Below are 22,060 nucleotides of genomic sequence, written 5' to 3'. Positions count from 1 at the left end.
GCATTTTTATTGACACATGTGTCAAAATTCACGCATGCATAAAACTCAATGAATTTTGCTAAGTTTATCAACGGATGCAATCAACACCAAAAATCAATTTTAAGATATTTGATCCCGCTGTAAAATCACCTACATCGCTTCTACTGACACCAGCTCTTCTGCACTCATCGGTCTATCTCCTGTCTATTCCTATGTCCCTGCAGCTCATTTCATATAAAAGGAGTCAAACAACATTAGGCCCTAAGTCTTTCACTTAGTCTGAGGTTGTTGAGATTCATCCATTATGTGACATGCGTCAGGAGTTCCTGTGAGTCCATTCTTACAAGTAACTTACCTATCTGAAAGGCAGAGTGATTTTCTTCAAGAAGGTTCTTGATTTTCATTTCTTCAGCTACATGTTAGTCATGTGGTAGCATGTTATTTAACTTCATGGTGGTGTTAATTTCTTTTTCTCCCTGATGTTGATTTTGTTTTGTGGCTTTTCACTTAAGGGAATGCATAGTAGCTGTGTAATGGAGACTGTCACATCTAGTAACATGCCATTTAACTTCATGGCATTGTACATTTCTATTTTTCTTTCTATTGTTGATTTTGTATTATGACTTTTCATTTAAGGGGAGGTACAGTAGCGTGAAATGGAGACTATCATCCAGATGTGAAGAAACAACGTAGTATGCATTTCTACTTCCAGACTAAGATGGACTTACAACGAAACTGTTTACTATATCTTGACAATAGGATGCTGGACTCTCTGCCATTGTCCATGCCCACAATGATGGACATATGACTGTGTATGAAGAACTATATTTTAGTAATGATATAGAGGAACTAGGTGGGGGGAGGGGATAAGGGAAATGCCAGGAGCCTATGGAACTGTATTATAAAATGATAATAATAATAATAAAATGTAAAAAAAAAAAGGTAGAGTGAAATAGAAGCAGAAACAGAGGAACAGTGAGATCACCCATCCACTGCTTCACTCCTCAAACCACTGCAATAGTTAGGTGTGGGCCAGGACACAGCCAGAAGTCAGGATCAAGTGCCTGAGCCATCATCTGCTGCCTTCCCGGGCACATCAGCAAGAAGCTGGATCAGAAGCTGAGTAGCCAAGACTTGAGCAGCATTCCAGGGTGATGCCAATGTTGTGATCAGCAGTTTATCAGCCAAGCCACAATGCCAGCCCTGGGTCCCACTCTTCCTATAGCAATAGAGGCCCTAATGTGGCCAGGCTATGTTATACCTGACCTCAAGAGTAAAGGCAGATGGGTTCAGTGAACATCCTGGAAAAACGACTTTCTTCACATGTAAACACATGTAACTTCACAGGTGGGTTGGGAACCTAATTCTTATTTAGAGGTTTAGAAGCTACAGGTGCTGAACTTGTGGTAGACACCTGGTTAAGTGTGAGGGTGGATGTTCACATACCTGGAGCAAATGGCAGCTGGCAGTAGTTGGTGACAAGTAAAAGAACTGCTGTTTTGGTAAGGAGTAGACTCAAAGCCCACACCGTCCATTTCAAAGAATAGAGTCTATCTAAAGCAGAAAGAGAACAGTGTGCAGGTACAATGTAATGGGTATGTATGTCAGGCAAAATGTAATCTTCTAGGGCAAGGATGGTCTAAAGTGAGGTGGGCTGAGCTCAGAGTCACTGAGCTGAAAAGGATCATCAAAAGCGGGATTCTGGGGGCGCATGGAGGTAAGGAAGCCATGCAAGAAGCTGAGCCACCATGGCCTTCCTGCCCCATTCTACATCAAGCAGTTCAGCTCAGAACAGCATGAAGATAGGAATAGGCACTTCAGATGTCTGCTAGTTTGGCTTAGTCTTTGTCCTTCCTGTCAGAAGGTCTTCCACATAGGGGAGGTTTACAGAATGACATCAAGCAGAAAGTGGCAGGAACCAGGCACCATGAGGTCCCTTATCCTTCCATGGGGCCAGCATCATGGCATAGGTCTTAGGCCACCACCTGGCCTGCAGCACAAGCATCCCAGATTAAGCATGCTGGTTCGAGTCCTAGCCACCCTACTCCTAGCTTCCTGCTAACGCACTTGGGAAAACAGCAGAAGATGACCCAAGTCCTTGGGCCCCGGTCAGCCACATGGAAGACCCAGAAAAAGCTCCTGGTCCATCAATGGCCTTTGCGGCCATTTGGGGTGTGAACCTGAGGATGAAAGATCTCTGTCTCTTGCTCTCTTTGTAACTCTACCTTTCAAATAAATAAGTAAATCCCAAAACAAAAACAATCAAATTGAAAAAAGTCACATAAAATTACCAGTTGGTCTTAACTGTCCACTTAAGAGTCTCATTTACATACTTCCTCTGTATCACGGCCAGCCTATCATTAAGAACAGCAAAGAGAGAGACTTGGAAGAGATGGGCCTTCCCGCTTGGAACCACGCATGCACACTCCAATGATAGCCTTCCCTTGGCTTCCGTCCTGCTTCCGGAATCCTCAGGCTCCACTCGCTTAATTCACCTAGACCTCAGCCTCTGCACTTTCCCTCCCTCTTGCTGACCTGAACTTCCTCATCCCCACTGATCAGGCTCTGGATGACCGGGCAGCCCTTCTCAGGAACCTCCTCAGCATGGAGCATGGGGAACTGGCTGAAGGTGGCCAGGGAGCTAACCCACGGACCAACTGTCTACCATTCAGGTACCCACCGCCACACCTCCAGTAGAGGAAGTAGGAGCAATGTGGACAAGGCCGTATGCGGGAGTCCCAGCACTGGCTGTTCCCAGCTCCACACGGAGGGGGTCACCTTGGGTCAGTCCCACATCATACCCTCACTTCCCCAATTCCTCTTCTCGCAACCCTGACATCTTTTTTTTTTTTTTTACATTTTATTATTATTGCTAAAAAATATGGAACGCTTCACGAATTTGCATGTCATCCTTGCGCACGGGCCATGCTAATCTTCTCTGCATCGTTCCAATTTTAGTATACGTGTTGCCGAAGCGAGCACAACCCTGACATCTTGACCACAAGAACATGACAGGTCCAACAAGAGACGGATTTGCCAACATTCACTGGGAGAATGGTGAATTTCACATAAATTTCCAAATTGCTAACCGACCTTTTAAGTTAAAGGTTTTCATTCTGCCTTTTTAAAACATTTCAATCATTTTGTTAGAAATGCTTCCATGTGGACTCTGCCACCTTAAATAAAAGATACAGATCACAAACGCATTTTTTAAAAAATTTTTTCCCCTTTGACAGCTCAGAAGTAGTGTTTGGAGGACTGAGAGTAAATTGCCTGTAGGTAAACCTGGCAAAGTTCTTAGAAGCTGTCGGCTTACCTAGATGCACCCCACATCCCCAACAACAGTGTTTCTGAGATTCCAATGGTCTTAACTTGTCATTGTCCCCAGCCTGCCTGCTTCCTTCATCTTTATAAGATTTATTTGTTTTTATTGGGAAGTCAGATATATAGCGAGGAGGACAGACAGAGAGAAAGATCCTACATCCATTGATTCACTCCCCAAGTGGTCACAACGGCCTGAGCTGTGCTGATCCAAAGCCAGGAGCCAGGAGCTGCTTCTGGGTCTCCCACGTGGGTACAGGGTCCCAAGGCTTTGGGCTATCCTCAATTGCCTTCCCAGGCCACAAGCAGGGAGCAGGATAGGAAGTGGGCCCACCAGGATTAGAACCGGTGCCCATATGGGATCCTGGCGTGTGCAAGTGAGGGTCTTTTCCTCTGCTCATCAGGGTTCATTCACACTTTCTAAGAGGGCTCCCACACAGAGAACTAAGTGGCAGACACCATGCTAAGCATAACAAACACACCATCTCCAAACTATGGCAAATATTGGTTCCATCTTGAAGAAGAGTCATTAGGGACTTAGAGATGGCAAGGAACTCACTCACAGATACCCAGCAGTACAGAGACCCACACCAGGGCATTCATGTCCATATATGCATTATGGCGCTACTTTGCCGAACACAGCTATACTATTAGACAACTCCCAAAGGGGTGAGCCAACAGAGTGCCAGGCAAGGCTGCTGCTAGGCTTCCCTGAAAGGCTATGACCAAACCAGCTCTTGGAAGGCCAGGCCCCTTCTGACTGGCTGATGCCTTCTACATAGGCTGAAAATTACTTTGAATATCACTCCTGACCAGTAGAGTTTCAGCATCTCTCTCTCTCTGGAAACCCTAATTAAAGTCAAATATTTCATCTGATCAACTCAAAACTAAATTGCACTAAGTAACCCTAAGCTGAAAGAGCCAGTTAATAGGTACACAATGAAATCAATAGGCCACGTGTCTGATCAAATGTACAATTGGATGAGCAGAATTCAGGGGCCTGAGCCTCAGCTCATCCCAGGCCTTCACATGTTGTATGACTCAGGGAAAATCCAACTGCTCACAGCAAGGAGGCTTCCCAGGGGATTACCAGGAGTAGATACATTGCACAAACGGCCTCAGGAAATCACAGTACTACACGCTCTGCTGTGGCTAACCATCATGATTTCACACTCTATCAGCATTAAATAGCAAAAAAAAAAAAAAAAGGAAGACCAGACCAAACCTGTGGATCTCACACATAGCCCAGCCAGGAGACTCCAGCCCCCAATCTGCCATGTGGCCAGGGAAGTGCGCACTCCTGGGCAGCTGCAAGCACAAGAACTTCTGAGACAGAGCTCTGGAATAGGACATGGGTGATGAGAGTGACAGGGCTTTCCCCGAAGAGGATTCCTAGGCTGTGAACCACAGGAAGTAGTGTGACCACAGAGCTTTGGTTAACAATCTCTGATGCCAAGGTAACAGGAAACTGTAGATCACTGTCCCCTCCTGCAAGTCTCCAAGAGGGACCTTTTCCTCATCTACTATCTCCATTTGTGGCCAGTTAAGGTGGGGGAGCATAGGTGTAGGGGCAGGGAAGTCTGGAAAGATCCAGTTGTTTCAAGAACATGTCCCTTGGAGAAAGTGGCAAAAGTGCCTATAGGTTACCTATTTAAACCAGCACAATCCCTGAGGTTCTTCTGAGCAGAAACTGCCACCCGGCCTGAGGACTCAGCTCCTTCTATCTCTGATACACAGAGGGGTGTATGTTATGCTCAAAAATAGGACAGCAAAACACTTGGGGCGAGAACGTGACTGAACTTGAAGACAATGGGCCCTCCCACTCCCCACCCTATGTAAAGCAACCAAAGGTGTGCTGGAAGCGCATCAACTGACACCCAAACCCGATCTTTGGTTCTATCTCCAGCGCATCATTTTAATATCTGGGAACCGCCAACAGATGTCACATCAAACCAGCGAGGCTGTGCTACCTGTGAATGCAGAAACCCTTGTTGGGTTTTTCAAAAAGGACACCCATTAAGAAGCCAGGACAAAAATCATTAGCAATAATTGCATGACTTCTTTCAAAGACTCAGATAAAATGTGTGAGAACTTGAAATACTAGTGTCAGTGCTGCCAGTCACAAAAAGCTCAGAATGGGAATAACCTCTTGGCCACACCTGCAGTTTTTGTTACGGAGCATCACAGTGGTTTCAGTTCGCCACAGCCCTTCGCAGGGCAGGCTCCTGCCACTCTCTACACCACCGTTCCTCTGCTTTCTACAACCAGCATCTGGCATTTCCCCAGCCTTCACTTGTTCTTAGCCAAAAGGCCAAGAAGCAATATTTCATTCTTCATTCTTTTTGCAATATTTCAGTCTTCATTCTTTTTGCCTTTTACAACACCTGACACGCTCATTACCCTCTTTCTGAACTATTCATGTGTATTTGCTCCTGAAATATAATTATTTTTTTCATTCCTACTTCCCTGCTCACTCCCTACACACAAAGACCTGCCTTATATGTTAAGTTCTCACTATTCAATCCCCTCTGTCCCAGGGCTATTCTATAGGTGGAGTGAGTCCCAAACCAGAACATGTGAAATATCACTCTTCTTCCTTACACGTTATTTTCAATCCATCCAGCTGGTCAACCTCTCCTGCTCAGTGTTCCCAATGCATATGAATGCATGATGCTTCATTGTGAACTGAGAAAAGCCTCAATACCTCAATAACTCTTGCTTAAAAGAGTCAACATAGCCCAAAAAATAGCTGCAAGTTAATCTCAGTACCTAAATAAGATTTATAGGTACTGCAAACAGCCCCCCGGTGGTTCCAACTCTGGATTGGACTCCTGGTTCTAGATTGGCTCCTCGTTCCAGCTTCCTGGTAATGTAGGTACTGGGTTAAAGAGACCCCTATGGGACACCCGGACTGTGTTCTGGTCTCCCAGCCTTGGCCTGTCTCTTTCCAGGCCACTGCACATATTTGAGGAGTGAAACAGCATATGAGAACTCTACCTGTCTCCTTCTTTCTCTCAAATAGATTTTAAAAATAGATTTATGCTATCACTGGGAATTATCCAAACAGTGCGTTCAGCACTGAGAAGAAAGGTAGATTCCAGATTCCAAGTTCTGCCTACTTGGGGGCTGTCCGTGAGCTCCCGGCAACCACGGCAGTTGTCCTTATGGTAGCAGGATGCCATAATGGCTGAACTGACCTCCCCAGCCCTGCGAGTGTTACTACATCAAATAACTTAATCGGAACACAAACTGTTCATAGATTTCTGCAGAGGTAATCAAATAACAATTGAATGCTAATTAATCACAGTCAAATAAGAGTCTGTCAGAGAAGAACTCTATACACATGGGAGACTATTTAATGGTCAAATACTTGGCAGGATCTTAGTTAAACAATGATTCATTAAACCTCCTCGGCTACACAATGGCTAGGCTAAACTCAACGTGAAGGAATCGAAACTCTTTTGTTCTCCCATAAAAAGACATCCAACCTCTGTGCGTGATATTCATTCTCTCCCTCACTTAGCCGACGGCTCAGCTGCATGATTCAAAGTGTGTTCAGCTGTTCCCATGCAAGTCCTCTTGGCTCTGAACACTGTAGCCATGCAACTTTTCTTTCCAACAGAGCAGGGAGAGTTGGACAGCTGACCACACCTACTTACAATGTTTATTCACTCTGGGCAGGAGAAAGAAACTTGGGACTGACCTTGTGCCCCAAGGCAAGGCAAGTTGTGGGCATTTCTCTGGCAGCATACCATCACCCTCCATAAAAACCCTTGATCCGATGCGCAACCTGTCAACCCAGCAAAACCCCCTTCAAAGTTTCTGAATCCCAGAGCCTTCCTTATCAGCTTGGTCCCCTCCAATTAGATGTCCTTTCCTAACACAACACTGCCTTGAAAACCCAGGGATCTACCTTCCATGCTGCCGATCATTCCCAAAGACGTTAAATCACGTTTCTCAGGACTCTGTTAACTGCCTGCAAGTTCATTCCTTCCCATGGAGAAAGAATCAAGGACAAGGCCGCCTGGCACCATTGGTCCTGGTTGACCTGCACCTGTCCCGTCTCCTCACCGATGCTGCCACCTTTGAACAGGCTAATTGCTGTCCTTTGTCACTGACTGGCGTCTGACTCAGAGGTGGCAGAGCTGGCTGAAAACGGGCCTTTGGGTGCTGTGTGGCAGGAGCTGTGCAAGTGGCTCCCATCTTAGCTCTGTAAACCACTGTATTCTCACAACTGCTACCATTCAATGAAAAATAATGCTTTAAGCAGTGAATTCATATTCATTGTATTTCTTCTACTGAGAAAGAAGCTATGTACTAGGCAGCATCATTTCTGGAAAATGAATACAAGTCTAATGGAAAAAATGTTTAAACCTAAGATAATTATCAGATTCTCCCCAAAAAAACCCTCTTGAATTTACTTTAGTAGATCAAAACTAAATTATGCATATACAAGGTGAAGAAAACTTCAGGGAGAATTTACTGGCAAAACACATTTTAACTCTGGTCTTAGGACTTGTTGAATGAACAGGAAGAAATAAAAACTCACTTTTCTTGGGCCATGTTGGGTATCGAATATTAAATTTATATGCAGTCTGTTAATGCCGAATAGAGAATCTATTGTACATTTCCTATTTCAAAAAGATAGAAACTGCTCAAGAGCTGCCCAGGTTAGCAATGCTTCATCCATTTCTGTGGCCCTGCAGTCAGATCTGTGTGTATTTCAAGTTGCTCTTACAGCAAATGACAGTACACCCGTGCATGTCTGTTTCTCAGTTAACTATGGCATGAAATGATTGGGAGAAGGCAAAAGAAGTCACACGAATCTGTACCTAAACACACCGCAGCGAAACAAATTTTCCTGCCAATCTAAGCAGTTTTTTCGTCTATCAAAGCGGTGCCAAATAGGAGATTTCTTCGCATTAAGTGCTAACAAAGCCGAAACATTTCAGTGGTAAATAAAATACACTGAGAGCCAATCATCAAATCGATAAAACCATTAAAGACAGCCTGCAATCTTCAATGGATTGGGCGTTTCAAGGGTTAGAAAGCCTTTGAATGCAACTGACAACAGCCCTCCCTCCGGCCTGTCTCTTCTCCCCCGCGCCTACACATGAGACAGACACGCACGGGGCCATTAGCTTCCTGCGTGTGTGTGTCTTTAGCCACATGGGCTGCCACACAGCAGCTTCCCCATCGGTGTCCAATAAACGCCAAGAAGAATATATGCCCTGGTTTCTATTTTCCCTTCCTCTTCTATGTCCCAAACTGACAGAATATTATCACTTTCGTAGACTCTGGCAAATTGGCCCAGTCACGTTGGGTAGAAACATGCTGAGATTATAATATCCATTTATCTAAACTGCCGGCATGCAGTGGAATTCAGGTGGGGTGCTTAGCACCTAAATTAATTTAGTAGTTGAAAAAGACTTCTTGTGCCAAGCCTGTCAAAAGGAAAACAGGAAGGGAGTTAAGAAAATGTAAATAAAGCTAAACACAGTTTGCGTTTGATCTAATTCTCAAGTGTAGGATTAAAAAAGAGGAAGGGTGCCAAGAGAAGGCGACAAGAGGAGACTGGCAACAAAGAAACCCGTGCTCTGAGCACAGCCCCACGGAGGCTGCGGTGCCGGCGGGTATGTTGCCCAACTGTGCCAGCACACCTCACACTCCCCACTGGCGCTGCCACCACCATTGCCTCGGAGCCTCCTCCGGGGATTCACTCCAACCTACAGGGGGGTTTCCATTAAACACCCAGAGCCTAATTGCTGGACTCCTGATGCAGGGCTGGAAGGATCGCGCAACGGCACAGATGTTACAGAAAAGAGCAGGGCCATTTCTCAGAACAGGACGTGGACTGCCTGCGATCCAGCAACTCCACTTCTGGGGGTATAAGGATACTTTAAGAAGTGTGCACAAGGAAATGAAAAAAAAATGTTTATTTTGATGCAAACTTTACAATGCAGACACATGCTTCTTGTAATATGTGTTTCTAAGTCAAAGGGTACAAGCAAAGCATGTGGCTGTAGTGCGGTGGGGTAAGCCACCACTTAGAATGCCTGCAACCTATATCAGAGTGCCTGGGACAGGGTCTCATCTCTAGCTCCAATCCTCCTTCCTACAATGCACCTGAGAGGCCGAGGTACTCGGCTTCCTGCCAATCACAAGGGAGACGTGGACGGAGCTTCAGGGTCCTGGCTTTGGTCTGGCCTGGTCCTGAATACTGCAGGCATCTGGGGCGTGAAACTGAGAACACACGGGTGTGTGTCTGTGTGTGTCTGCCTTTCAAACAAATAAACACATAAACCTTAGAAAAAAAAAAAGTAACTCGGTGTCCACCATACAATGAATTGGTAATATCTACATGGCTTCTGGTGGTATCTACACACTGTGGAATGTTGCAACCCATGTCACAACAAGCTTGCCAACGGAAAGAGCCAGTCCCAAAAAGAAAAATAATGGATGGTGTCATTTATATGAAGAACCTAGGGCAGTCAAACTCACAGAGATAAGAAGCAGAAGGGTGGCCGCCAAGATTGCAAGGAAAGTGGTGAGGAGTTGGTGGGCAAATTTCAATGAGCAAGTTTCCATGCGGGAAGATGGAAATGTTCTGAGGATGGTTGCACAGTGATCCACATGCAGCTAATCCCACTGAAACACATACTGAAAAACAGCTAAGTTTCAAGTTATGTATAGCCTGTGATATAAAAAAGAAAGACTGGTGGGCCCAGTGCAATAGCCTAGCAGCTAATGTCCTTGCCTTGAATGTGCCTGGATCCCATATGGGTGCCGGTTCTAATCTCAGCAGTCCCACTTCCCATCCAGCTCCTTGCTTGTAGCCTGGGAAAGCAGTCAAGAATGGCCCAAAGCCTTGGGATCCTACACCCACGTGGTAAATCCAGAAGAAATTCCTGGCACCTGGCTTCAGATTGGCACAGCACCGGCCATTGCGGTCACTTGGGGAGTGAATCATCAGACGGAAGATCTTCCTCTGTCTCTCCTCCTGTCTATATATCTGCCTTTCCAATTAAAAAAAAATTCTTAAAAAAAAAAAAAAAAAAGACTGGCTTCAACATCCTCAGCTCTTCTACCAGAATCTGTTCTACCCATCACAGGCATTCGACCCCGACAATGACCTTGGAGTGCTCAGTTTCACAAGGCACCAATGTGCCAGGGCTGTTGTGGCAGCCCCTGAGGAGGGAGACAAGAGCAACGGCCCTAGTGGGAACCACCCTGCCAGACAGCACCACAGCCAGAGGGAATCCTCTGCCCGTCTCTGTGGCATTAGGAGAGCACAGGGAAGAACAAGGACCATGTCCGAGGGGAGACGGTGAAGAATGAACCTCCTCCTGCTGCGGGCACAGCCGGCGCCGAAGGTGCCGCCACCCCTGAGACATGGCCTAGGCGATGGACGAGGCTAGGTTCTAGATTCCACCCAGCAGAGCATCAGCAAAGCCTTCAGAAAAGGCTGCAGCGACTCTGCCTTTCTCAACAACATTGTGCACAGCCAACATTTGCAAACCCTCTTTTCACCCATGTCCTTGAAGACAGGATTTCAAGTTAAGAAGCAAAGGGTCAACATGAATGCTTTCTATCCTACTTGTTGACACAAGTAAATCAACCCAAGGAGGGTACATCCAAGCCCCCACTCCCTACCATTTCAGGCCAGGCAGAGCCCGTCAGAACCCAGTGCACAGTACCAAGGCAGGTCACCAAGGCTGGTCACCAAGGCTGACAGGATTGAAAGCCCTGCCAAGACGTAAATGGTCCCTGTCCTCTGAGAGCTCACACAACCAGCCAGGGTGCTAAACCAGGGATGGAGAAGTGTCAGCTTCTACAATCAAGGGGACTGAATGGAAGTTAAGGAAATATGTGTCTTCTGGGCATGTGCTGCTTCGCATAAAACGCAAAGGTGAACAGGAAGCAAGGCCCGAGAGAACGAACCTTGAGATTAAAGCAGGGAAATGCTACACAGATGATTCTAGAAAAGGAGCATCCAGCAGTACAAATGGAGAGATGTGGGATCTCAGGAGCCATTATGAGGTGCGAGGGTCTTGGATGCCAGGCAGGTGAGAGGAAGAGGGCAAGGGGGCAGTGCTAGATGGGCGAGGGAACACCAAGGGCTGCCAGGAGCTTGGGGTCCCACGTTCAGGAACCTGGCATCTAGACTGAATTTGGGGATGAAAAACCAGGCCCTAAAAGTGACCAGTCTTCAGGGCTTTGTGTCAGGGAAGATGGTCGGGGCATCCATCTATATTTATATTGCAAAAACAAGAAGCAACATCAGGAGCTGGGCCATCCTTCTGCAGAGGCCAGGTCGTGGAGGGCCGCGATTCTGACGCTCTTCCCCAACAACCTTCCTCCCACCAGGGACGCCGGCTTGAGCCTGACTACAACACTGCTTCTAGTTATTTCTGGTTCTGTTTGCATTTAATTCAGACCCTTAGAGAAAGAACCAAACGGAAAGAACAACGAAGCCAGCACCAAAAAGGTTAAGGAACCACTAAGTGTTTAACTACAGTGTAAATTTAAAATGTTGTCTCAAAATAACAATTAATAAAGCATTAAGCTGAGGGGCCAGTGTGGTATATCAACAGGCTAACCCTCTCCCTGCTAGCGCCGGCATCCCACAAGGGCACTGGTTTGTGTCCCAGCTCCTCTACTTCCCACCCAGCTTCCTGCTTACAGTCTGGGAAAGCAGCAGAAGATGGCTCAAGTCCTTGGGTCCCTGCACCCAGGTGGGAGACCCAGAAGAAGCTCCTGGCTCTTGGTTTCAGATTGGCTAGACTCTGGCTGTTGTGGCCATTTGGGGAGTGAAATCAGTGCTCCTTCTTTCCATAAATCTGCCTTTCAAATTAAAGTAAGTAAATCTTGTAAAAAATGAAATGTTAAGCTAAAAAAAAGTTAATAAGCAACATAGATACTGTCATTTCACAAACTCAATTTTCTTGGTTTTGAATCCTACAATGCAACCAGACAAATGACAGTGACACCTACAGTTCTCCCTGTAAACATGATAATGTTGCTCACCTTCTAGCCCACAATGTTAGAAAGGGAAAATATTTTCATAATTACATTTGGTTTGGATTTTTCACTTATAATGAATGTTGATTATGAGGCATAACTAGGATTCACACTACTATACATAACTGCAGGCTACATGCCTGTGGATAGCAGCCTGAAATCACAAATAAGATGTAAAACATTTTAAATGTATTTTAAAATACATTTAGCAAAATCAAAACATGATACATTGTATGAATGCCAGTAAGCTGTGTTTCACACACAGCAATGTAAAAGTCATTCAGTAGAAGGATGATCAGTCATTTTGTTCACAGTGAAGGGATACTATAACCTTTATTATCAGGAAAGAACACAGCAAACTCAATAAAACAAATGCTGGCAGCAACGGCTTGGAGCCCTGGCCGGGCAGATGACTGTCTTACTGAGTTAAGTCTAGCTCAAGGAAACTACACTCCTTGACGTTCTTCAAGGCAGGGATTAACCAGGCTGAACTCCAAAGAGGGGATCTAGTCTCAAATTGAGGCCAGAAGGTTCCTCTCCACATATACTCACTAGCAGAAGGCAGAGGCTTTCCCAGCCCTGAGAGCTAAATTAATGTACAGCTCCTTTGTACTCTCCCACCTAAGGGAGGCCAACATGCCCAACAAAAAGAAGGATGGAAAAGCAAAACTGTAAGAAGGCGTGAACTACAGAGAGTCCACGAGTGTGCCTGCAGGACACCCACCCTGCAAACGCGTGACCAGGTTAGTGTTGTGCCATCAGACTCCCGCAACAGCAGCCTGAGCAGGCGCGGAAGCAGGGTTGTGGGCTGGCCACTTTAATATGACACGTTTGCTGTGTGGGAGACACCACGTGCACCACATGAGATAGGCATGGTGGCAGGGAAAGCTGGGTTCTATTCAACATAGTCAATGCATCCACATACACTACCCACCTTCCCACTTCCCGGCCAACAGAGAAGACCTTCGCACCTACTGATGACTTCCAGAACATTTACCAGTGATTTGAAATACTAATCAACGAGCCTTAAACACCAAGCAGAATTTCAACCAAGAAGGCCTTCTGCAAGGGAGACTTTCTTGCCTTGACCATGACCCTGCACTGGCTCAGTCCTTGCCACTTCACAGTCACTCCTGCTTTGTCCTCTGGCCACATCCTCTCTCAGACTTGAGCCCTAAGTGAAATGATGGGTCACCACATGAAGGTTCGGTTTCTCCCACCGATGGCAGGCTGATGGTACTTCACGAAGTGATGAAGGGGCGGGGGTTTAGTGCAGTGGTCAGGATGCTGGTTAACATGCTCACATCCCAGCCTGGGGTGCTTGGCTCTATTCCCAATTCGAGCTTCCTGCTGCAGTGTACCCTGGGAGTCAGCAGCTGATGGCTCAAGTGGTTGCATCCCTGCCACTCATGCGGGGATACCCCGACTGAATTCTCGGCTTCAGCTGGTCCCACCCTGGTGTCATTGAGGGTGTCCGTGGAGTGGCAGTGGGTTGGAGGTCTCTGTCTCTCTTCCCTTCAAATAAATATTTTTTAAAGATTTGTAGAAAATTGAATTAAAAGATAACTATTTTCATACAAAAAAAGAAATCTATCCAATAGGCTTTTCATAAAACCATTTTCATGAAATTTTTGAAGACTGCTCCTACTTTGTATTTAAAAAATAATACAGAAATAAAAATCTTCACTATCCACGAACAGCCTGAAATTTGACACGATAGCATTAATACGCAAGGATGGGGGATAAAGTTCCTCTTTAACTTCCCCATTCTAAAGCAAGATATATCAGAAATATTGACAATAACATGTGGAAAACCAGGCAAGGAAAACAGTCAACAGAAATCCTGTACCACAGAAAGGTTCCAGAAAAGCACCCCTCACCTTGCAGAGGGGAAGAACTCCAGCCTGGATGGGTTCTTCTGGCAAATTCTTGCCAGGTCCTTCCACTGCCATCTGGAACATTCCTCACAACACGACACAGAGAGCTAAGAGTTCTTACTCTGTTCTTTTAATATAAATCATTTTAGGGACCGGCCCAACGGGCTGTGAGAGTTCATAAGACACAGGTCTTTGATCTTTGTGGCTTTGCCATGTATGTATTTAAAATTTCTGGAATGCACCCAGGGAGGCAAACTGCTTGACAGAGAACACTATAAATATCCGAATAAATAAATACATACAAACATCTGGAACCCTGATTAAGCACCAAAGTTTTATTATTTGGGGGAAAGGAGGAGTAGAGGGGGCGGGGGAGACCACTGCACAGCATTTTTATTGTTACGGAAAAATGTTCCTCTCTTTCCTGATTGATAAAACCCTGTGATACTATGGAAGGTCTTAGCTCCAGTGTGCAAGTCATATGGGAGGTGGAGTTGCTAAGGTCCTGTTGCTGCCCCCTGCCACCACAACGAATCAATTCCACCTTCGCCAGCATTAAAACCTCACTGCAGTTTGCTGTTTAAATAGCCAGTGGCAGAGGAAGATGTATGAAATACCAGCCACTATTAATATCAAAAAATCGACACAGGCATATTATTCTCTTATCTTAAAAAAATTAGAGTTGCAATTAAGCGTGCGAAATATAGATTTTTAACCCCTCATGTAGGAGAGCTTTCTGGGATGCAGGTGTAATAAAATATATGGGCTTACTGTTCTCCTTGGGAGGTGCTTGGAACAGTAATAAACAGTGAGAAATCTGCCAGTTACATATAATGCAATTACATGAAAACCAGCAAATCAACATAGCCGCAAACCATAAGGTTAAATGGCCATGAGGAGTCAGCTACAAAGCCCGTGACAGGGGAAATATGTCCATGATAAAATGTTCACAACAAGGAAGTCCCACATGAGCCCTGTCCCATCCCCTCCCTCTGCGAGTTCCCCAGGAAATGGAGCTTTGATAGGGACAGAAAGGTTGTGTTACCACCGGGCACCCTAGTCAACAAAAGAGACACCCACTTCTCTGGGGATGGAGTGACTAGAAACCCTGCATCCACCTGCCTGGCTTTGCTGTGCTGCCTCCAGCCATGCCAGGCATGACCCCCTTCCCCCTCTCTAGGACCCCCATGAGCCTGAACCCCAGTCCTCACTCAGCTCCGGCAGAGGCCCTTTCTGCAATCTGCTGTTGTCACCTTTCCATACACCTGGTCCCTGGCCCTTCTCCCACAGTGCCCATCACAAGTGCAATTCTGCGTGTTGGTATCCATCCACCCCAGTGAGCGGCAAGGTCCGTGAGAACGGAATGGAAGGACGGGCGACTTGGGCAGCATCTTGGCCAAGCTTGAAGCACAGTGCCTGGCTGAGTAAGGTACCACACTTCCTCACTGGCTTACGGAAGATGAAATGAATGTGTTCAGAAGTTGGCATTTGCAGAATTTGTCCTGTTGAGAAGGGACACCACTATAGCACACCACTATGAGACCAGATATTAACATGGTGACTGGGTGGCCCTGACCCGCAAAGCAGGGATGCAAAAGGTCACCCTGGTGGGGGTGGGAAGAATCCCCAAGTAACTAGTGGTCAAGTTCAAAACAAGAGGAATGTGGCAGCTTGCTCCCATGGCAGCTGCAACCCAGAAACTTGGCCCAGTTACAAAAGCATGAGGGTAAGCTATGTGGGGGGGTGGGCAAAAATACCCCAGGCTCAGATGCCCCTCCTGCTCGGCACCTCCACAGCCCACACCCAAGAGGCCAGAGAGCCCAGAAACACGCATGGCTCTGTGGTTCTGCTTTGCATCTACCTAAAGGAAGGCAACATCTACAGAAACTGTTTCAATGCAACAGACAAAAGAATTCACCCTGCCCTTCTTTCTGAAGTTCCTTCTTTGCAGTTTGAGAATATTTAACTGTCTCGGGGTCATATTCAATTGCTCTGTCCCACTCGGTTGATACCCACAAAAACTCCCAAAAGTGGAAGGTATTTGAAGATGTTCTATTACAAGGAAAATTCTGTGCTGAATCTCTGGGTAGTTAATCCCAACCACCCAATGTATGCTTTCGTGACTGCCATAACTTGTCACAAAGCCGGCAAACACACAGATGCCAACTTCTCAGCAGTTTGGTGCTGCCTTCCTGCCTGAACCCTCTCCTTCCAATCTGTTCGGTGATGCACTATCAAGTTGGATTCTGTGTGTGGCCGTTCATCACGGCCTGCCTCCCTGAGCTTCACCCACATCACCTCCACCTCCTCAGCTGTGCCTTTGTTTGGTCCCACTTCCCGTCTCCCCATCCGGATGAGGGCAAACCTTGCACAGCTGACACATCTCCAGAGCACTCCCCCATCAGGAACAAGGGTTTCACCTGCCATGTCTTCCGCATCCTCTCCATTCCCAACCTCCCGAGGAGAGGACGGTAGCCCACATACCTCCACAGGCTCTAGAGGCAACCACAACAGCTACACGACGAGTAGAATCTGTGTGAAAACTGATGTGGAATTGAACATCTCCTTGTACAGACAGGCAAAACGAAGAGAAAATCATCCAATGCAGGTTACTGACCAAAGACTAATACCTTTGTAGTGGTCTCAGAGGTTAAGACAACTGCATTCCATAACAGAGTACCTGGCTTTGAGACTGGCTGGCTCTACTCTCAATTCCAGCCTCTGGGAAACGCATACACTGGCAGGCAGCACTGATGGCTCCCTGACACCCACCTCGGAAATCGAGATTAAGTTCCCAGCTCGTGGATTTGGCCTGGCCCAAGCCTGGCTATATCATAAGCATTTGGGAGCACCAAATCCTAAACATTACACCACCAGGAAATGGCTAGTGTAGACATGTGGAAGTAGACCAGCAATTGAAAGGTCTCTCTCTCTTCCTCCTTCAGTCCCTTCTTGTCTTTAAAATAAAATATAAATGAACATATAGAATTTTAAAAATTCATTCAGACAATAAACTGCCTTTTGTGCCTTCTCTCAACATAAAACCCTAAGAAGTAAGGATACAGAAATTACTGTGTAAGGAGAAAACAGTTTGAAATCTATAATCACTTAGTTGAAGATTTTTTTGAGAATCAGAAATTCTCCACTTGCAGATCTGCAAAAGTGTCTGTCAGTCATTCCTGGGAAAATAGAGCAGACAAGTCTGTAGATATTCTTGGCCTCGTATTTATGGATTTCCATGGCTAATTTTTTTCATAGTAGCTCTTCCCCTTTTTCTTCCAAATCCATATTCTGCCCGACATTTCCCATCACTCACAGGTTATGTCTGCTATTGTAACCTACAGGAACAAATATTCATCTCCTAAGAGCTATACTGCACAAGCTTTTCATGCATATTAGGGGAAAATCAGGCTTCTGCAGGACATCAAAGTCCTTTCAGACCATGACCTTAACTGTGTTCTCTACCAGCATTCAGAACTTGGTTGCATTAAATAATACCAGTGTAGGCTCAAAATGAAAAAAACCACGACAGGATCCCCATCTCTCGGGCTGTCATGGACGCCAGTCCCTCAGGTGAAATGTCATGCGGTGTGTCACTGAAAGCTTTCCTGAGAGCTGAATAGACCCACGAGTCACAAATCTGAAATTGCTAATATTTTCATCAGAAAGGAGTAAAAGAGCTTAATTCACCAAGACATTACAACTGGGAGGCGAGGAGTGACAAGCCAGCTCGGGCTCAAAGGGTCAAGACATCAAATGCCTCGAGATGCCCCCATAACGGTCATGAGGAAAATCGTACAACACAGAGTTTCCCTCTGCTCAGATCAGAATTCATCACTCCTTATTCCTCGACTGCTCGCTCGGGTCTCATCTGCCCACTTCCTGTCCAGGTGCATTATTCAGTATCTAGTTGTATTGGCCTCATTTGTGCACTGAAACTCAACAAAGAAAAAAAAAAGGTTCCAAAAAGCCACCAACGGAGGAAGTCTCTGAGATGGTAGGGAAGACAGCACAAAGTCTCCCATGAACACCAAGCCCCGGCACTGGCTTTGTGATACACTGGGCTAAGCTGGAAGATCTGCCGCCAGTATCCCATTATGAAACATCACTGGTTCGAGTCCCAGCTGCTCTCCTTACAATCCGGTTCCCACTAATGCACTTGGGGAAACAACAGAAGGTGGTCCAAGTACCTGGGTGCCTGCCACTCATGTGGGAGACCCAAGCAGAGCTCTGACCTCCTGACTCAGCCTAGCTCTACCCTGGCTGTTACAGCTATTTGAGAAGTAAATCAGCAGATGGAAGATCTTTGTCTATCCATGTCTCCCTCCTTAAAAAAAAAAAAAAAAATACACCAAGCTCTACCCACAATTTGACTAAACTGCAGATTACACATGATTATGCAGATTATACAGATGGGATGTGTGACATTTTTGATAAACAAACTTTAATACAATCTAGCCAACATTTGGAAAGAACCTTAGAAACGAGTCTAAAGGGCAGTGATTAAAAAAAAAAAAAGGGCTGCATGGCCATGCCACTCCCAGCTAATGAGAGGCAGGCCCAGTCCAGCTGATGTGGATATTTAGAGTAAAGCTGTGGATGTAGAATCTTTCTCTGTCTCTCCTTCTGCCTTCCAAACAAATGACTGAGTAGGTCAGTTAAAATCACAGAGCTTTACTAAAGGTCATACAGACTTGTGAAGACCGGATAATTAGATTTTCTACATCCAAATTCCCAAGTATATTGTTTTTTCAGACAGGACAAAGAACTAAGAATGCAATCTCCAAAAATTACAGTAGTGCCCCTTATCTGTGGCTTCAGGCACCAGCAAGCAAAATCCAAAAAAGGTAAATGAAAAATTCTACAAATAAGTAACTCTTAAGTTTCAAATAACTCCATTACACTATACTGCTAAAATTCTTTGTCGGTAGTTATTGATGTTCACCTCTTACTCAGCCTATTGTGTAAGCTGAACCTTAGCACAGGTGTGCAGGTATAGAAAAAGCATAGTCTAGCAGGATTCAACACCATCTGCTGTGCCAATTGCCCAGGGTAAGTTCTGGACAGATGTGCTGTAGGTAAGAGAGTGCTACCAGGCTGCAAGACAGCTAAGACAAGAGAAGCAGAACAAACAATGAAGAGCTTTTGGCCTTCCCCATCAGTACAATTTTGAGGTCAAGACAAGTAGCCAAAAAACTATCCTTGTTTCAAAGCTTCCATTTAAAAATAAAAATAAAACCGTGAAAGGAGTTTTAGTGGGCCTTGCTCTGGATCAGTACAGCTGTGACTTAGGCCTCAGTCATCACCAGCTGTGGTTAAACCACCAATACTAGTGACAAGGCTTATCTCCTGCCACAGGAGCAACTGCCCTATCCCACCGTGTGGGAATACAGTGAGAGAAGGCATAGGCTGTGCTTCTGTGATCTCCATTCTGACCACTCCAAACACACAGGCTCTTGATAAATTTGCAATTCAACTTAAAAATATAACTTTATCAGAACGACCCAAAGGCATCCTGGAATAGTTAACAGAGCTTCTTATTTGAAACAATTACACATTTTTGTATGTGTGTGTTATGCGTGTGGTTTTTTCACATACACATTCTCATACCTGTGCTGTACTGTTTGCACTTCCCAGAATTCAAATTTCAAGAAAGAACTCACTGATATTGCTGCTGCACATATCTCCGATCATCGCACACAACCTAAATTCAGAGCTAACATGTTCCTAGCATCTGATCAATTTAAGATTACAAAATTTATTTTTGAAAGTAATGTGCGACAGTGGTCATTTAGTCTAGTGGTTTAGAGGCCTGCATCCCATTCTGGAGCCCCTTGGCTTGGTTCCCAGCTCTGGCTGCTGGCTCTGGATTCCTGCTAATGCAGACCACAGAGGCAGCAATGATGGGTTTAGCTATCCAGTTCCTGCCACCTAGGCAGGGAACTCAGACTGCCTTTCTAGCTCCTGGCTCCCAGGTGCTGAGGGAATCTGGGGAGGGATGGCAGCTTTATCTGCCTCTTGCCTCCCAAGGAAGTAAGTCAATATGCTTGGAAGAACTCATGATAATGCACTGCCTCACAAAGCCAGTGATCGCAGTTTTCAGACATTCCCCTGCAGTCATGATTGTTTCCTTCCATTCTGGGACTAATTCGTCTACAAATGTTAAATTCTTCTGAAAACTGAGGAGAAAAAGTTCATGGAAAATCTGAAAATACAGCATGAGGAAGCTGAAGACCAGGCAAGCTGAGGTATGCCTTACTTTCACTGTAATAGAAACTGGAATTCATATTTCAACACATCCACACTCAGCTACACACATCCATCCCTTAGACACACACGGTGACACTTGTCACATGCAACAGACTGTCCAGGTCATGCAAATTTTCCCAAGTATTTATAATATCTTTTTGTATTTTAGTGAAAATTTATTAATACACTGGAGTCTCATGGCTACAGAAAATGCATAATGATAATGACTGCAACACAGTTCTCACCAATTCTCAAAGAAAACAGATTCCATGTAGTTTACAGATATAATTTTAAGAGTATATTTCCCTGTCTCCTCCTTCCCTTCTTTTCCCCTTCCTTCCTAATTTTTGAAATAATGTATTTTAAATTTACATTATATTAAAGTTTTAATATCACTAAATAAAGAACTCAACAAGCAAAAACTAAAAAGGCCACAGTTCAGCAAGATTACAGGCAAGGGGGGGGGGGCTATAACCAATAATCAAATGAAAACATGGCCATTTAATCATATATAGTAAATTTTAGGAGAATCATAAATCACTAAAATTATAAGAGTATATCTATCTGAAAACACATTTTGATTGAATGGGAAATAACATATCAAATATCGTAACATTTACTCAAATTGGTATAATGTTACTATATCTTAAAATATTACACAATCGTTGACTATCATGGAGAATTCAGAAAATAATATGTGGCTACCAAATGCAAACTTCCCGACACCCTGGCACACACTCAGCGCACAAGCTGAGTTATAATCTGCATTCAGATTAATGGTTTGTGGCATCATGGTTCTCTCATTTTCAATGATAGGAATCCTGTCTCTAGGGATGTGAAAGCCAAGAAGGACAACAGTGAAAGGAGTGGGCAGGAAGGCAGGGAAGGTTCAAGACCCAGTGCAGATGCTCAGAGACCCTACAACCCAGCTGCTGTTTCAGAAACAGCATTTTGATGGGGAATTTAAGTAGTCAAATACATGTATGACATTGCCATACAGCAACAAGACATGGGGAGATGTGATAGTTATTTCACTTTGGGCTGTCCATGGTTTGACAGGGAACTGGATCACAACTACCAGCAGGTGAACCCTCTGTCAATCTCCAGATCTCTGGAACATACTTGTGTTGGCAAATTTGTGTCATAAAAATCCTACAATATGCTTATAACCAACTTAGTTTTTTAAATTTTTATCAAGCTATTTCTAAACAAGTTTCACAGAATGATACAGTCACTGGATTTCAGAGCCAAGGGGCTCTGCTGTTTCTGAAGCTGAAATCTAAGACTCAGGACTAGTTAGCTGCTCCCTCCCCAAATGCCACCCATCCACCCGGCAGGCAGGTTATAGGCTTGGAAATGCTCAATATTCCTCTAGGTATCTCTAGCCAAAACTGGAACCTCTCAATCTATCTCAATACAGGTCTATGGAGTTAGAAGTAATGACACTTAGAATGCTAGTTTGGGTGAAGGGACATTACACAAATCACAGCGCCTGGTTCAAGTCCCATTTCTTTCACTTCTGGTCAAGTTTCCCAGTAACATCCACTCTGCCAAGCAACAGATGATGGGCCAAGTACAAGAGTGTCACCCATGTGAAAGACCTGGTTTGAGTT

General features: G+C 45.1%; 1 protein-coding gene and 1 non-coding gene across 3 annotated transcripts in view; both read right to left on the bottom strand.

Moving 5' to 3' along the window:
• The window catches only part of ABCC4 (ATP binding cassette subfamily C member 4), a 237,727-nt gene that overhangs the window by 81,255 nt on the left and 134,412 nt on the right, over positions 1-22,060 (bottom strand). The gene's annotated exons all lie outside the window — the stretch shown is intronic.
• On the bottom strand, positions 2,855-2,961 carry LOC118758086 (U6 spliceosomal RNA). The gene has a single exon (XR_004995523.2). It is a non-coding gene; the product is annotated as a U6 spliceosomal RNA (small nuclear RNA).

The sequence above is a fragment of the Ochotona princeps genome, chromosome 12 (assembly GCF_030435755.1).
Source record: "Ochotona princeps isolate mOchPri1 chromosome 12, mOchPri1.hap1, whole genome shotgun sequence".
In the NCBI taxonomy this organism is placed as follows: Eukaryota; Metazoa; Chordata; class Mammalia; order Lagomorpha; family Ochotonidae; genus Ochotona; species Ochotona princeps.
The sequence above is the reverse complement of the archived record's forward strand: the minus strand, read 5'-3'. Positions and strand labels throughout refer to the sequence as shown.